At 44.1% G+C, this 16266-nt stretch overlaps 24 non-coding genes across 24 annotated transcripts; all 24 read right to left on the bottom strand.

Annotated features, from left to right (window-relative positions):
* Positions 1-280: 280 nt before the first annotated feature.
* Positions 281-362, bottom strand: trnas-gcu. The gene has a single exon. It is a non-coding gene; the product is annotated as a tRNA-Ser (tRNA).
* Positions 363-839: 477 nt separating this feature from the next.
* trnas-gcu lies at positions 840-921 on the bottom strand. The gene has a single exon. It is a non-coding gene; the product is annotated as a tRNA-Ser (tRNA).
* A 476-nt stretch (positions 922-1397) lies between these two features.
* On the bottom strand, positions 1398-1479 carry trnas-gcu. The gene has a single exon. It is a non-coding gene; the product is annotated as a tRNA-Ser (tRNA).
* A 477-nt stretch (positions 1480-1956) lies between these two features.
* On the bottom strand, positions 1957-2038 carry trnas-gcu. Its single transcript has one exon. It is a non-coding gene; the product is annotated as a tRNA-Ser (tRNA).
* A 476-nt stretch (positions 2039-2514) lies between these two features.
* On the bottom strand, positions 2515-2596 carry trnas-gcu. Its single transcript has one exon. It is a non-coding gene; the product is annotated as a tRNA-Ser (tRNA).
* Positions 2597-3072: 476 nt separating this feature from the next.
* Positions 3073-3154, bottom strand: trnas-gcu. Its single transcript has one exon. It is a non-coding gene; the product is annotated as a tRNA-Ser (tRNA).
* A 476-nt stretch (positions 3155-3630) lies between these two features.
* trnas-gcu lies at positions 3631-3712 on the bottom strand. The gene has a single exon. It is a non-coding gene; the product is annotated as a tRNA-Ser (tRNA).
* Positions 3713-4188: 476 nt separating this feature from the next.
* trnas-gcu lies at positions 4189-4270 on the bottom strand. Its single transcript has one exon. It is a non-coding gene; the product is annotated as a tRNA-Ser (tRNA).
* A 476-nt stretch (positions 4271-4746) lies between these two features.
* trnas-gcu lies at positions 4747-4828 on the bottom strand. The gene has a single exon. It is a non-coding gene; the product is annotated as a tRNA-Ser (tRNA).
* Positions 4829-5304: 476 nt separating this feature from the next.
* Positions 5305-5386, bottom strand: trnas-gcu. Its single transcript has one exon. It is a non-coding gene; the product is annotated as a tRNA-Ser (tRNA).
* Positions 5387-5862: 476 nt separating this feature from the next.
* trnas-gcu lies at positions 5863-5944 on the bottom strand. Its single transcript has one exon. It is a non-coding gene; the product is annotated as a tRNA-Ser (tRNA).
* A 476-nt stretch (positions 5945-6420) lies between these two features.
* On the bottom strand, positions 6421-6502 carry trnas-gcu. The gene has a single exon. It is a non-coding gene; the product is annotated as a tRNA-Ser (tRNA).
* A 477-nt stretch (positions 6503-6979) lies between these two features.
* Positions 6980-7061, bottom strand: trnas-gcu. Its single transcript has one exon. It is a non-coding gene; the product is annotated as a tRNA-Ser (tRNA).
* Positions 7062-7538: 477 nt separating this feature from the next.
* On the bottom strand, positions 7539-7620 carry trnas-gcu. The gene has a single exon. It is a non-coding gene; the product is annotated as a tRNA-Ser (tRNA).
* Positions 7621-8097: 477 nt separating this feature from the next.
* Positions 8098-8179, bottom strand: trnas-gcu. Its single transcript has one exon. It is a non-coding gene; the product is annotated as a tRNA-Ser (tRNA).
* A 477-nt stretch (positions 8180-8656) lies between these two features.
* trnas-gcu lies at positions 8657-8738 on the bottom strand. The gene has a single exon. It is a non-coding gene; the product is annotated as a tRNA-Ser (tRNA).
* Positions 8739-9214: 476 nt separating this feature from the next.
* Positions 9215-9296, bottom strand: trnas-gcu. The gene has a single exon. It is a non-coding gene; the product is annotated as a tRNA-Ser (tRNA).
* Positions 9297-9772: 476 nt separating this feature from the next.
* Positions 9773-9854, bottom strand: trnas-gcu. Its single transcript has one exon. It is a non-coding gene; the product is annotated as a tRNA-Ser (tRNA).
* A 3065-nt stretch (positions 9855-12919) lies between these two features.
* trnas-gcu lies at positions 12920-13001 on the bottom strand. Its single transcript has one exon. It is a non-coding gene; the product is annotated as a tRNA-Ser (tRNA).
* A 477-nt stretch (positions 13002-13478) lies between these two features.
* On the bottom strand, positions 13479-13560 carry trnas-gcu. The gene has a single exon. It is a non-coding gene; the product is annotated as a tRNA-Ser (tRNA).
* A 476-nt stretch (positions 13561-14036) lies between these two features.
* Positions 14037-14118, bottom strand: trnas-gcu. The gene has a single exon. It is a non-coding gene; the product is annotated as a tRNA-Ser (tRNA).
* A 476-nt stretch (positions 14119-14594) lies between these two features.
* Positions 14595-14676, bottom strand: trnas-gcu. The gene has a single exon. It is a non-coding gene; the product is annotated as a tRNA-Ser (tRNA).
* Positions 14677-15152: 476 nt separating this feature from the next.
* trnas-gcu lies at positions 15153-15234 on the bottom strand. Its single transcript has one exon. It is a non-coding gene; the product is annotated as a tRNA-Ser (tRNA).
* Positions 15235-15711: 477 nt separating this feature from the next.
* On the bottom strand, positions 15712-15793 carry trnas-gcu. Its single transcript has one exon. It is a non-coding gene; the product is annotated as a tRNA-Ser (tRNA).
* Positions 15794-16266: the final 473 nt, after the last annotated feature.

Genomic DNA, 16266 nt, shown 5'->3' with positions numbered 1-16266 from the left:
CGTTGAGGTTGCCCTTGGTAAAGCTATTCTTCAATTCCTGAATCTTATCAGTCGCTCTAGGATTGTGCAGGGATTCTATATTCATGTGGGGCCATGCAAGAGAAGAAAAAACATCTGTTTTGCGAAGATGTTTGTGTTCCAATCCACACATGTAGTTCATCGGCTTCACCACTCAGATACCAAGTCCTGTGCTTTCGCGGTGGCAGTGGGCCATCTTATCAGTGTTTGCGAGAGTCAAAATCTTCCAATGCCATACAAAACCAAAGTTTTTTTGTGCGCACGATGAGGATGGGATTCGAACCCATGCGTGCATAGCACAATGGATTAGCAGTCCATCGCCTTAACCACTCGGCCACCTCATCCTTTTTCCTTCTTGTGGCAGATGCCCCCACAAACTGTAGTTGCTGTATTTAAACCCTTGATTGAAATCAATGAAAGTTAAGCATACCAATTGCAGGGCCATGTGTCGATCCCATCGAGACATTTAACAAATGTGTTGTCAGGCCAAGTGGTCTACAGTGCTTGATTAAGTGTGGGGAGGTTTCGGTTCAAATCCCACCGTTGAGGTTGCCCTTGGTAAAGCTATTCTTCAATTCCTGAATCTTATCAGTCGCTCTAGGATTGTGCAGGGATTCTATATTCATGTGGGGCCATGCAAGAGAAGAAAAAACATCTGTTTTGCGAAGATGTTTGTGTTCCAATCCACACATGTAGTTCATCGGCTTCACCACTCAGATACCAAGTCCTGTGCTTTCGCGGTGGCAGTGGGCCATCTTATCAGTGTTTGCGAGAGTCAAAATCTTCCAATGCCATACAAAACCAAAGTTTTTTTGTGCGCACGATGAGGATGGGATTCGAACCCATGCGTGCATAGCACAATGGATTAGCAGTCCATCGCCTTAACCACTCGGCCACCTCATCCTTTTCCCTTCTTGTGGCAGATGCCCCCACAAACTGTAGTTGCTGTATTTAAACCCTTGATTGAAATCAATGAAAGTTAAGCATAGCAATTGCAGGGCCATGTGTCGATCCCATCGAGACATTTAACAAATGTGTTGTCAGGCCGAGTGGTCTACAGTGCTTGATTAAGTGTGGGGAGGTTTCGGTTCAAATCCCACCGTTGAGGTTGCCCTTGGTAAAGCTATTCTTCAATTCCTGAATCTTATCAGTCGCTCTAGGATTGTGCAGGGATTCTATATTCATGTGGGGCCATGCAAGAGAAGAAAAAACATCTGTTTTGCGAAGATGTTTGTGTTCCAATCCACACATGTAGTTCATCGGCTTCACCACTCAGATACCAAGTCCTGTGCTTTCGCGGTGGCAGTGGGCCATCTTATCAGTGTTTGCCAGAGTCAAAATCTTCCAATGCCATACAAAACCAAAGTTTTTTGTGCGCACGATGAGGATGGGATTCGAACCCATGCGTGCATAGCACAATGGATTAGCAGTCCATCGCCTTAACCACTCGGCCACCTCATCCTTTTCCTGTCTTGTGGCAGTTGCCCCCACAAACTGTAGTTGCTGTATTTAAACCCTTGATTGAAATCAATGAAAGTTAAGCATAGCAATTGCAGGGCCATGTGTCGATCCCATCGAGACATTTAACAAATGTGTTGTCAGGCCGAGTGGTCTACAGTGCTTGATTAAGTGTGGGGAGGTTTCGGTTCAAATCCCACCGTTGAGGTTGCCCTTGGTAAAGCTATTCTTCAATTCCTGAATCTTATCAGTCGCTCTAGGATTGTGCAGGGATTCTATATTCATGTGGGGCCATGCAAGAGAAGAAAAAACATCTGTTTTGCGAAGATGTTTGTGTTCCAATCCACACATGTAGTTCATCGGCTTCACCACTCAGATACCAAGTCCTGTGCTTTCGCGGTGGCAGTGGGCCATCTTATCAGTGTTTGCCAGAGTCAAAATCTTCCAATGCCATACAAAACCAAAGTTCTTTTGTGCGCACGATGAGGATGGGATTCGAACCCATGCGTGCATAGCACAATGGATTAGCAGTCCATCGCCTTAACCACTCAGCCACCTCATCCTTTTTCTGTCTTGTGGCAGTTGCCCCCACAAACTGTAGTTGCTGTATTTAAACCCTTGATTGAAATCAATGAAAGTTAAGCATAGCAATTGCAGGGCCATGTGTCGATCCCATCGAGACATTTAACAAATGTGTTGTCAGGCCGAGTGGTCTACAGTGCTTGATTAAGTGTGGGGAGGTTTCGGTTCAAATCCCACCGTTGAGGTTGCCCTTGGTAAAGCTATTCTTCAATTCCTGAATCTTATCAGTCGCTCTAGGATTGTGCAGGGATTCTATATTCATGTGGGGCCATGCAAGAGAAGAAAAAACATCTGTTTTGCGAAGATGTTTGTGTTCCAATCCACACATGTAGTTCATCGGCTTCACCACTCAGATACCAAGTCCTGTGCTTTCGCGGTGGCAGTGGGCCATCTTATCAGTGTTTGCCAGAGTCAAAATCTTCCAATGCCATACAAAACCAAAGTTTTTTGTGCGCACGATGAGGATGGGATTCGAACCCATGCGTGCATAGCACAATGGATTAGCAGTCCATCGCCTTAACCACTCGGCCACCTCATCCTTTTTCCTGCTTGTGGCAGTTGCCCCCACAAACTGTAGTTGCTGTATTTAAACCCTTGATTGAAATCAATGAAAGTTAAGCATAGCAATTGCAGGGCCATGTGTCGATCCCATCGAGACATTTAACAAATGTGTTGTCAGGCCGAGTGGTCTACAGTGCTTGATTAAGTGTGGGGAGGTTTCGGTTCAAATCCCACCGTTGAGGTTGCCCTTGGTAAAGCTATTCTTCAATTCCTGAATCTTATCAGTCGCTCTAGGATTGTGCAGGGATTCTATATTCATGTGGGGCCATGCAAGAGAAGAAAAAACATCTGTTTTGCGAAGATGTTTGTGTTCCAATCCACACATGTAGTTCATCGGCTTCACCACTCAGATACCAAGTCCTGTGCTTTCGCGGTGGCAGTGGGCCATCTTATCAGTGTTTGCCAGAGTCAAAATCTTCCAATGCCATACAAAACCAAAGTTTTTTGTGCGCACGATGAGGATGGGATTCGAACCCATGCGTGCATAGCACAATGGATTAGCAGTCCATCGCCTTAACCACTCGGCCACCTCATCCTTTTTCTGTCTTGTGGCAGTTGCCCCCACAAACTGTAGTTGCTGTATTTAAACCCTTGATTGAAATCAATGAAAGTTAAGCATAGCAATTGCAGGGCCATGTGTCGATCCCATCGAGACATTTAACAAATGTGTTGTCAGGCCGAGTGGTCTACAGTGCTTGATTAAGTGTGGGGAGGTTTCGGTTCAAATCCCACCGTTGAGGTTGCCCTTGGTAAAGCTATTCTTCAATTCCTGAATCTTATCAGTCGCTCTAGGATTGTGCAGGGATTCTATATTCATGTGGGGCCATGCAAGAGAAGAAAAAACATCTGTTTTGCGAAGATGTTTGTGTTCCAATCCACACATGTAGTTCATCGGCTTCACCACTCAGATACCAAGTCCTGTGCTTTCGCGGTGGCAGTGGGCCATCTTATCAGTGTTTGCCAGAGTCAAAATCTTCCAATGCCATACAAAACCAAAGTTTTTTGTGCGCACGATGAGGATGGGATTCGAACCCATGCGTGCATAGCACAATGGATTAGCAGTCCATCGCCTTAACCACTCGGCCACCTCATCCTTTTTCTGTCTTGTGGCAGTTGCCCCCACAAACTGTAGTTGCTGTATTTAAACCCTTGATTGAAATCAATGAAAGTTAAGCATAGCAATTGCAGGGCCATGTGTCGATCCCATCGAGACATTTAACAAATGTGTTGTCAGGCCGAGTGGTCTACAGTGCTTGATTAAGTGTGGGGAGGTTTCGGTTCAAATCCCACCGTTGAGGTTGCCCTTGGTAAAGCTATTCTTCAATTCCTGAATCTTATCAGTCGCTCTAGGATTGTGCAGGGATTCTATATTCATGTGGGGCCATGCAAGAGAAGAAAAAACATCTGTTTTGCGAAGATGTTTGTGTTCCAATCCACACATGTAGTTCATCGGCTTCACCACTCAGATACCAAGTCCTGTGCTTTCGCGGTGGCAGTGGGCCATCTTATCAGTGTTTGCCAGAGTCAAAATCTTCCAATGCCATACAAAACCAAAGTTTTTTGTGCGCACGATGAGGATGGGATTCGAACCCATGCGTGCATAGCACAATGGATTAGCAGTCCATCGCCTTAACCACTCGGCCACCTCATCCTTTTTCTGTCTTGTGGCAGTTGCCCCCACAAACTGTAGTTGCTGTATTTAAACCCTTGATTGAAATCAATGAAAGTTAAGCATAGCAATTGCAGGGCCATGTGTCGATCCCATCGAGACATTTAACAAATGTGTTGTCAGGCCGAGTGGTCTACAGTGCTTGATTAAGTGTGGGGAGGTTTCGGTTCAAATCCCACCGTTGAGGTTGCCCTTGGTAAAGCTATTCTTCAATTCCTGAATCTTATCAGTCGCTCTAGGATTGTGCAGGGATTCTATATTCATGTGGGGCCATGCAAGAGAAGAAAAAACATCTGTTTTGCGAAGATGTTTGTGTTCCAATCCACACATGTAGTTCATCGGCTTCACCACTCAGATACCAAGTCCTGTGCTTTCGCGGTGGCAGTGGGCCATCTTATCAGTGTTTGCCAGAGTCAAAATCTTCCAATGCCATACAAAACCAAAGTTTTTTGTGCGCACGATGAGGATGGGATTCGAACCCATGCGTGCATAGCACAATGGATTAGCAGTCCATCGCCTTAACCACTCGGCCACCTCATCCTTTTTCTGTCTTGTGGCAGTTGCCCCCACAAACTGTAGTTGCTGTATTTAAACCCTTGATTGAAATCAATGAAAGTTAAGCATAGCAATTGCAGGGCCATGTGTCGATCCCATCGAGACATTTAACAAATGTGTTGTCAGGCCGAGTGGTCTACAGTGCTTGATTAAGTGTGGGGAGGTTTCGGTTCAAATCCCACCGTTGAGGTTGCCCTTGGTAAAGCTATTCTTCAATTCCTGAATCTTATCAGTCGCTCTAGGATTGTGCAGGGATTCTATATTCATGTGGGGCCATGCAAGAGAAGAAAAAACATCTGTTTTGCGAAGATGTTTGTGTTCCAATCCACACATGTAGTTCATCGGCTTCACCACTCAGATACCAAGTCCTGTGCTTTCGCGGTGGCAGTGGGCCATCTTATCAGTGTTTGCCAGAGTCAAAATCTTCCAATGCCATACAAAACCAAAGTTTTTTGTGCGCACGATGAGGATGGGATTCGAACCCATGCGTGCATAGCACAATGGATTAGCAGTCCATCGCCTTAACCACTCGGCCACCTCATCCTTTTTCTGTCTTGTGGCAGTTGCCCCCACAAACTGTAGTTGCTGTATTTAAACCCTTGATTGAAATCAATGAAAGTTAAGCATAGCAATTGCAGGGCCATGTGTCGATCCCATCGAGACATTTAACAAATGTGTTGTCAGGCCGAGTGGTCTACAGTGCTTGATTAAGTGTGGGGAGGTTTCGGTTCAAATCCCACCGTTGAGGTTGCCCTTGGTAAAGCTATTCTTCAATTCCTGAATCTTATCAGTCGCTCTAGGATTGTGCAGGGATTCTATATTCATGTGGGGCCATGCAAGAGAAGAAAAAACATCTGTTTTGCGAAGATGTTTGTGTTCCAATCCACACATGTAGTTCATCGGCTTCACCACTCAGATACCAAGTCCTGTGCTTTCGCGGTGGCAGTGGGCCATCTTATCAGTGTTTGCCAGAGTCAAAATCTTCCAATGCCATACAAAACCAAAGTTTTTTGTGCGCACGATGAGGATGGGATTCGAACCCATGCGTGCATAGCACAATGGATTAGCAGTCCATCGCCTTAACCACTCGGCCACCTCATCCTTTTTCTGTCTTGTGGCAGTTGCCCCCACAAACTGTAGTTGCTGTATTTAAACCCTTGATTGAAATCAATGAAAGTTAAGCATAGCAATTGCAGGGCCATGTGTCGATCCCATCGAGACATTTAACAAATGTGTTGTCAGGCCGAGTGGTCTACAGTGCTTGATTAAGTGTGGGGAGGTTTCGGTTCAAATCCCACCGTTGAGGTTGCCCTTGGTAAAGCTATTCTTCAATTCCTGAATCTTATCAGTCGCTCTAGGATTGTGCAGGGATTCTATATTCATGTGGGGCCATGCAAGAGAAGAAAAAACATCTGTTTTGCGAAGATGTTTGTGTTCCAATCCACACATGTAGTTCATCGGCTTCACCACTCAGATACCAAGTCCTGTGCTTTCGCGGTGGCAGTGGGCCATCTTATCAGTGTTTGCCAGAGTCAAAATCTTCCAATGCCATACAAAACCAAAGTTTTTTGTGCGCACGATGAGGATGGGATTCGAACCCATGCGTGCATAGCACAATGGATTAGCAGTCCATCGCCTTAACCACTCGGCCACCTCATCCTTTTTCTGTCTTGTGGCAGTTGCCCCCACAAACTGTAGTTGCTGTATTTAAACCCTTGATTGAAATCAATGAAAGTTAAGCATAGCAATTGCAGGGCCATGTGTCGATCCCATCGAGACATTTAACAAATGTGTTGTCAGGCCGAGTGGTCTACAGTGCTTGATTAAGTGTGGGGAGGTTTCGGTTCAAATCCCACCGTTGAGGTTGCCCTTGGTAAAGCTATTCTTCAATTCCTGAATCTTATCAGTCGCTCTAGGATTGTGCAGGGATTCTATATTCATGTGGGGCCATGCAAGAGAAGAAAAAACATCTGTTTTGCGAAGATGTTTGTGTTCCAATCCACACATGTAGTTCATCGGCTTCACCACTCAGATACCAAGTCCTGTGCTTTCGCGGTGGCAGTGGGCCATCTTATCAGTGTTTGCCAGAGTCAAAATCTTCCAATGCCATACAAAACCAAAGTTTTTTTGTGCGCACGATGAGGATGGGATTCGAACCCATGCGTGCATAGCACAATGGATTAGCAGTCCATCGCCTTAACCACTCGGCCACCTCATCCTTTTTCTGTCTTGTGGCAGTTGCCCCCACAAACTGTAGTTGCTGTATTTAAACCCTTGATTGAAATCAATGAAAGTTAAGCATAGCAATTGCAGGGCCATGTGTCGATCCCATCGAGACATTTAACAAATGTGTTGTCAGGCCGAGTGGTCTACAGTGCTTGATTAAGTGTGGGGAGGTTTCGGTTCAAATCCCACCGTTGAGGTTGCCCTTGGTAAAGCTATTCTTCAATTCCTGAATCTTATCAGTCGCTCTAGGATTGTGCAGGGATTCTATATTCATGTGGGGCCATGCAAGAGAAGAAAAAACATCTGTTTTGCGAAGATGTTTGTGTTCCAATCCACACATGTAGTTCATCGGCTTCACCACTCAGATACCAAGTCCTGTGCTTTCGCGGTGGCAGTGGGCCATCTTATCAGTGTTTGCCAGAGTCAAAATCTTCCAATGCCATACAAAACCAAAGTTTTTTTGTGCGCACGATGAGGATGGGATTCGAACCCATGCGTGCATAGCACAATGGATTAGCAGTCCATCGCCTTAACCACTCGGCCACCTCATCCTTTTTCTGTCTTGTGGCAGTTGCCCCCACAAACTGTAGTTGCTGTATTTAAACCCTTGATTGAAATCAATGAAAGTTAAGCATAGCAATTGCAGGGCCATGTGTCGATCCCATCGAGACATTTAACAAATGTGTTGTCAGGCCGAGTGGTCTACAGTGCTTGATTAAGTGTGGGGAGGTTTCGGTTCAAATCCCACCGTTGAGGTTGCCCTTGGTAAAGCTATTCTTCAATTCCTGAATCTTATCAGTCGCTCTAGGATTGTGCAGGGATTCTATATTCATGTGGGGCCATGCAAGAGAAGAAAAAACATCTGTTTTGCGAAGATGTTTGTGTTCCAATCCACACATGTAGTTCATCGGCTTCACCACTCAGATACCAAGTCCTGTGCTTTCGCGGTGGCAGTGGGCCATCTTATCAGTGTTTGCCAGAGTCAAAATCTTCCAATGCCATACAAAACCAAAGTTTTTTTGTGCGCACGATGAGGATGGGATTCGAACCCATGCGTGCATAGCACAATGGATTAGCAGTCCATCGCCTTAACCACTCGGCCACCTCATCCTTTTTCTGTCTTGTGGCAGTTGCCCCCACAAACTGTAGTTGCTGTATTTAAACCCTTGATTGAAATCAATGAAAGTTAAGCATAGCAATTGCAGGGCCATGTGTCGATCCCATCGAGACATTTAACAAATGTGTTGTCAGGCCGAGTGGTCTACAGTGCTTGATTAAGTGTGGGGAGGTTTCGGTTCAAATCCCACCGTTGAGGTTGCCCTTGGTAAAGCTATTCTTCAATTCCTGAATCTTATCAGTCGCTCTAGGATTGTGCAGGGATTCTATATTCATGTGGGGCCATGCAAGAGAAGAAAAAACATCTGTTTTGCGAAGATGTTTGTGTTCCAATCCACACATGTAGTTCATCGGCTTCACCACTCAGATACCAAGTCCTGTGCTTTCGCGGTGGCAGTGGGCCATCTTATCAGTGTTTGCCAGAGTCAAAATCTTCCAATGCCATACAAAACCAAAGTTTTTTTGTGCGCACGATGAGGATGGGATTCGAACCCATGCGTGCATAGCACAATGGATTAGCAGTCCATCGCCTTAACCACTCGGCCACCTCATCCTTTTTCTGTCTTGTGGCAGTTGCCCCCACAAACTGTAGTTGCTGTATTTAAACCCTTGATTGAAATCAATGAAAGTTAAGCATAGCAATTGCAGGGCCATGTGTCGATCCCATCGAGACATTTAACAAATGTGTTGTCAGGCCGAGTGGTCTACAGTGCTTGATTAAGTGTGGGGAGGTTTCGGTTCAAATCCCACCGTTGAGGTTGCCCTTGGTAAAGCTATTCTTCAATTCCTGAATCTTATCAGTCGCTCTAGGATTGTGCAGGGATTCTATATTCATGTGGGGCCATGCAAGAGAAGAAAAAACATCTGTTTTGCGAAGATGTTTGTGTTCCAATCCACACATGTAGTTCATCGGCTTCACCACTCAGATACCAAGTCCTGTGCTTTCGCGGTGGCAGTGGGCCATCTTATCAGTGTTTGCCAGAGTCAAAATCTTCCAATGCCATACAAAACCAAAGTTTTTTGTGCGCACGATGAGGATGGGATTCGAACCCATGCGTGCATAGCACAATGGATTAGCAGTCCATCGCCTTAACCACTCGGCCACCTCATCCTTTTTCTGTCTTGTGGCAGTTGCCCCCACAAACTGTAGTTGCTGTATTTAAACCCTTGATTGAAATCAATGAAAGTTAAGCATAGCAATTGCAGGGCCATGTGTCGATCCCATCGAGACATTTAACAAATGTGTTGTCAGGCCGAGTGGTCTACAGTGCTTGATTAAGTGTGGGGAGGTTTCGGTTCAAATCCCACCGTTGAGGTTGCCCTTGGTAAAGCTATTCTTCAATTCCTGAATCTTATCAGTCGCTCTAGGATTGTGCAGGGATTCTATATTCATGTGGGGCCATGCAAGAGAAGAAAAAACATCTGTTTTGCGAAGATGTTTGTGTTCCAATCCACACATGTAGTTCATCGGCTTCACCACTCAGATACCAAGTCCTGTGCTTTCGCGGTGGCAGTGGGCCATCTTATCAGTGTTTGCCAGAGTCAAAATCTTCCAATGCCATACAAAACCAAAGTTTTTTGTGCGCACGATGAGGATGGGATTCGAACCCATGCGTGCATAGCACAATGGATTAGCAGTCCATCGCCTTAACCACTCGGCCACCTCATCCTTTTCTGTCTTGTGGCAGATTGCCCCCACAAACTGTAGTTGCTATATTTTAACCTTTTCTCAATAGGGGGTGCTGTTTTCCCTTTGTAAAAATTTCGTTCCCAAATTAAACTGCCTCGTACTCAATTCTTGCTCGTACAATATGCATATTATTATTACTATTGGATAGAAAACACTCTCTAGTTTCTAAACCGTTTGAATTATATCTGTGAGTAAAACAGAACTCAAGTTGGAGCAATTTTCCGGTGAGGAAGTGAGAAATCTGAAATAAGTCAGGGCTGTTCTGGGGTCAGTTTATTAATTTGCATTTCTTCTATTGGTCGAGATGCACTGCATACGTCTTCCCCTAGATGTCAGCAAATAGTGAGAATTGGAATGGAGTTGCGAGGCAGATCTGAGGCCATATAAATGGGCTGGGAACGTGGGGTCCAGTCTTTTCATCTTTCGCCATGACGCAAGACAGACCTCAGGATGGCGTTCTGGAAAGCTACCGTTATAGGCCTTAGATATATCCGGCTCTGATTTTATTCGATATAGGTGTTAAAGACATCATAATGTTGTTATTTTAAACCGAGTTATATCAGTTAATATCAGTATATTGCGATTTTCGGTATTTTATTCGTGCTGGTGAGTTGGACACGTCTTCGCCATATGGCTAATGTTTACTGCTAATTCCAAAGTTGAAGGCGACAATCTACAACCGAGCAACGATTCCTCTGGACAAAGGACAACTTGCCCAAGATTCTGATGGGAGCTCATCAAAAAGTAAGAAGTATTTATGATGTTAATTCGTTGTTCTGTTGAAAAATGTAAAACTACTGTTCCGCCATTAATTTCGGTGCGGTCTCGCTTTAACGCACGCTGTATGTCGTAGTAACGTTAATTTAAAAAATCTAACACAGCGGTTGCATTAAGAACTAATGTATCTTTCATTTGCTGTCCAACCTGTATTTTTTTAGTCAAGTTTATGATTAGTTACTGATTAGATTAGGTGCCTCTCCCAAGATTTCTCCCGACATATTGTTGGCAGCTTGGCTACTATTCTCATTGTATAACCACGATTTGTGCCGCTAAATATGCACATTTTCGAACAAACTCTATATGTATTGTGTAATATGATGTTATAGGACTGTCATCTGAAGAAGTTTGAGAAGGTTAGTGAAAAAATTAATATCTTTTGCTGGTTTATTCGTTATCGCTATTGTTGGCTTGAATCAATGCTGTTGTGTGGTTGGCTATTGTAGTAAGCTAATATAATGCTATATTGTGTTTTCGCTGTAAAACACTTAACTTCTTATGGCTGCAGGGGGCGTATTGGAAAAACTGGAAAATATGTGCCATTTCAAACGGCCTCTTAATCAATTTTTGCTCTTACAATATGCATATTATTACTACTATTGGATAGAAAACAGTCTCTAGTTTCTAAAAACGTTTGAATTATTTCTCTAAGTGGAACAGAACTATTTTTACAGCCCATTTCCTATCCGGAAGTGAGATTTCCAAATGCGAGGTCTCTTTTCAAGAGCTTGTCCATAAAAGGGCATGTCACTTGGGACCATAGAAACACGTCATACGCCTTCCCCTGGCTGTCATGCGGAAGTGAGAGCAGAAAGCACTTGAATATCTCGTTCAGGGAATGAACACAGCCTCTTGGAGTGAGAGGACGGCCATAATTTTTTTTCTCCATGGCGCGAAGTTGGACTTTGTATTGCCTCCTGGAAACGTGTCGTTATACATGAATATAATCTCCGGCTTCGATTTGACTTGATACATGTCACAATATCATCCTAAAGTATGTTTTTTTCAATATAGTTTAATTATATTATTGAAATTTATTCGGGACTTTAGACGTGATGCTTTGGAAGAATTCTTTCATGAAGGAGAGGTTAGCGCCGCACGGCCAGTGTGCTTGCTATTTCAAGAGGGAAATAGTTCGTTCTGGATCCAAAAGAAAGACGGTACTGGACAATGGACCCCTTTACAACATTCTGATGGAAGATCAACAAAGATAAGGACCCAATTTGGGATGCTATTTAATATATCTGTCGAGCTGTGCTATCGCTACCGATTACTTGGAATCAATGCTTTTGTGTGTTAGCCATTGCAGTAAGCTAATATAACGATATATTGTGTTTTCGCTGTAAAACACTTAGAAAATCGGAAATATTGTCTGTATTCACATGATCTTTGTCTTTCATTTTGCTATACACCATATATTTTTCTGAAATGTTTTATGATGAGTAATTAGGTAGTTGACGTTGGTGTCTGTATTTACTCTGGCTACTCCCGTGCGATTTCTGACTTTAGCTATGATGGTAGCAGTAATGTAAAACTGATTTATAGCTAAAATATGCACATTTTTTGAACAAAACATAGATTTATTGTGTAACATGTTATAGGACTGTCATCTGAGGTAGTTTTTTCTAGGTTATTTAGGTTGGTTCTAGGTTAGTTAGGTTGGCTTGTGCATGCTACTTGCATCCTACTTGTGCTGTGAAAAATGTCTGTCCTCTTTTTTTATTTGGTGGTGAGCTAACATAAATATATGTGGTGTTTTCTCTGTAAAACATTTAAAAAATCGGACATGTTGGCTGGATTGACAAGATGTTTATCTTTCAAATGCTGTATTGGACTTGTTAATGTGTGAAAGTTAAATATTTAAAAAAAATAGATTTTGAATTTCGCGCCCTGCAATAGAGCTGGATGTTGTCATAAGTGTACCGATGTCGGGACAGCCCGCCTAACAGGTTAAAAAAACTGAAATATTGGCTGGATTCACAAGATCTTTGTCTTTCATTTGCTGTAAAGCTATTCTTCAATTCCTGAATCTTATCAGTCGCTCTAGGATTGTGCAGGGATTCTATATTCATGTGGGGCCATGCAAGAGAAGAAAAAACATCTGTTTTGCGAAGATGTTTGTGTTCCAATCCACACATGTAGTTCATCGGCTTCACCACTCAGATACCAAGTCCTGTGCTTTCGCGGTGGCAGTGGGCCATCTTATCAGTGTTTGCGAGAGTCAAAATCTTCCAATGCCATACAAAACCAAAGTTTTTTTGTGCGCACGATGAGGATGGGATTCGAACCCATGCGTGCATAGCACAATGGATTAGCAGTCCATCGCCTTAACCACTCGGCCACCTCATCCTTTTTCCTTCTTGTGGCAGATGCCCCCACAAACTGTAGTTGCTGTATTTAAACCCTTGATTGAAATCAATGAAAGTTAAGCATAGCAATTGCAGGGCCATGTGTCGATCCCATCGAGACATTTAACAAATGTGTTGTCAGGCCGAGTGGTCTACAGTGCTTGATTAAGTGTGGGGAGGTTTCGGTTCAAATCCCACCGTTGAGGTTGCCCTTGGTAAAGCTATTCTTCAATTCCTGAATCTTATCAGTCGCTCTAGGATTGTGCAGGGATTCTATATTCATGTGGGGCCATGCAAGAGAAGAAAAAACATCTGTTTTGCGAAGATGTTTGTGTTCCAATCCACACATGTAGTTCATCGGCTTCACCACTCAGATACCAAGTCCTGTGCTTTCGCGGTGGCAGTGGGCCATCTTATCAGTGTTTGCGAGAGTCAAAATCTTCCAATGCCATAAAAATGCACAGTTATTCTGTGCGCACGATGAGGATGGGATTCGAACCCATGCGTGCATAGCACAATGGATTAGCAGTCCATCGCCTTAACCACTCGGCCACCTCATCCTTTTTCTGTCTTGTGGCAGTTGCCCCCACAAACTGTAGTTGCTGTATTTAAACCCTTGATTGAAATCAATGAAAGTTAAGCATAGCAATTGCAGGGCCATGTGTCGATCCCATCGAGACATTTAACAAATGTGTTGTCAGGCCGAGTGGTCTACAGTGCTTGATTAAGTGTGGGGAGGTTTCGGTTCAAATCCCACCGTTGAGGTTGCCCTTGGTAAAGCTATTCTTCAATTCCTGAATCTTATCAGTCGCTCTAGGATTGTGCAGGGATTCTATATTCATGTGGGGCCATGCAAGAGAAGAAAAAACATCTGTTTTGCGAAGATGTTTGTGTTCCAATCCACACATGTAGTTCATCGGCTTCACCACTCAGATACCAAGTCCTGTGCTTTCGCGGTGGCAGTGGGCCATCTTATCAGTGTTTGCCAGAGTCAAAATCTTCCAATGCCATACAAAACCAACTTTTTTTGTGCGCACGATGAGGATGGGATTCGAACCCATGCGTGCATAGCACAATGGATTAGCAGTCCATCGCCTTAACCACTCGGCCACCTCATCCTTTTTCTTCTTGTGGCAGTTGCCCCCACAAACTGTAGTTGCTGTATTTAAACCCTTGATTGAAATCAATGAAAGTTAAGCATAGCAATTGCAGGGCCATGTGTCGATCCCATCGAGACATTTAACAAATGTGTTGTCAGGCCGAGTGGTCTACAGTGCTTGATTAAGTGTGGGGAGGTTTCGGTTCAAATCCCACCGTTGAGGTTGCCCTTGGTAAAGCTATTCTTCAATTCCTGAATCTTATCAGTCGCTCTAGGATTGTGCAGGGATTCTATATTCATGTGGGGCCATGCAAGAGAAGAAAAAACATCTGTTTTGCGAAGATGTTTGTGTTCCAATCCACACATGTAGTTCATCGGCTTCACCACTCAGATACCAAGTCCTGTGCTTTCGCGGTGGCAGTGGGCCATCTTATCAGTGTTTGCCAGAGTCAAAATCTTCCAATGCCATACAAAACCAAAGTTATTTTGTGCGCACGATGAGGATGGGATTCGAACCCATGCGTGCATAGCACAATGGATTAGCAGTCCATCGCCTTAACCACTCGGCCACCTCATCCTTTTTCTGTCTTGTGGCAGTTGCCCCCACAAACTGTAGTTGCTGTATTTAAACCCTTGATTGAAATCAATGAAAGTTAAGCATAGCAATTGCAGGGCCATGTGTCGATCCCATCGAGACATTTAACAAATGTGTTGTCAGGCCGAGTGGTCTACAGTGCTTGATTAAGTGTGGGGAGGTTTCGGTTCAAATCCCACCGTTGAGGTTGCCCTTGGTAAAGCTATTCTTCAATTCCTGAATCTTATCAGTCGCTCTAGGATTGTGCAGGGATTCTATATTCATGTGGGGCCATGCAAGAGAAGAAAAACATCTGTTTTGCGAAGATGTTTGTGTTCCAATCCACACATGTAGTTCATCGGCTTCACCACTCAGATACCAAGTCCTGTGCTTTCGCGGTGGCAGTGGGCCATCTTATCAGTGTTTGCCAGAGTCAAAATCTTCCAATGCCATACAAAACCAAAGTTTTTTTGTGCGCACGATGAGGATGGGATTCGAACCCATGCGTGCATAGCACAATGGATTAGCAGTCCATCGCCTTAACCACTCGGCCACCTCATCCTTTTTCTGTCTTGTGGCAGTTGCCCCCACAAACTGTAGTTGCTGTATTTAAACCCTTGATTGAAATCAATGAAAGTTAAGCATAGCAATTGCAGGGCCATGTGTCGATCCCATCGAGACATTTAACAAATGTGTTGTCAGGCCGAGTGGTCTACAGTGCTTGATTAAGTGTGGGGAGGTTTCGGTTCAAATCCCACCGTTGAGGTTGCCCTTGGTAAAGCTATTCTTCAATTCCTGAATCTTATCAGTCGCTCTAGGATTGTGCAGGGATTCTATATTCATGTGGGGCCATGCAAGAGAAGAAAAAACATCTGTTTTGCGAAGATGTTTGTGTTCCAATCCACACATGTAGTTCATCGGCTTCACCACTCAGATACCAAGTCCTGTGCTTTCGCGGTGGCAGTGGGCCATCTTATCAGTGTTTGCCAGAGTCAAAATCTTCCAATGCCATACAAAACCAAAGTTTTTTTGTGCGCACGATGAGGATGGGATTCGAACCCATGCGTGCATAGCACAATGGATTAGCAGTCCATCGCCTTAACCACTCGGCCACCTCATCCTTTTTCTGTCTTGTGGCAGTTGCCCCCACAAACTGTAGTTGCTGTATTTAAACCCTTGATTGAAATCAAGTTAAGCATAGCAATTGCAGGGCCATGTGTCGATCCCATCGAGACATTTAACAAATGTGTTGTCAGGCCGAGTGGTCTACAGTGCTTGATTAAGTGTGGGGAGGTTTCGGTTCAAATCCCACCGTTGAGGTTGCCCTTGGTAAAGCTATTCTTCAATTCCTGAATCTTATCAGTTTGCTCTAGGATTGTGCAGGGATTCTATATTCATGTTGGGGCCATGCAAGAGAAGAAAAAACATCTGTTTTGCGAAGATGTTGTGTTCCAATCCACACATGTAGTTCATCGGCTTCACCACTCAGATACCAAGTCCTGTGCTTCGCGGTGGCAGTGGGCCATCTTATCAGTGTTTGCCAGAGTCAAATCTTCCAATGCCATACAAAACCGAAGTTCTTTTGTGCGCACG

Source organism: Salvelinus namaycush, unplaced genomic scaffold, assembly GCF_016432855.1.
Source record: "Salvelinus namaycush isolate Seneca unplaced genomic scaffold, SaNama_1.0 Scaffold47, whole genome shotgun sequence".
Taxonomy (NCBI): Eukaryota; Metazoa; Chordata; class Actinopteri; order Salmoniformes; family Salmonidae; genus Salvelinus; species Salvelinus namaycush.
This window is presented reverse-complemented; position numbering and strand designations above follow the sequence as displayed.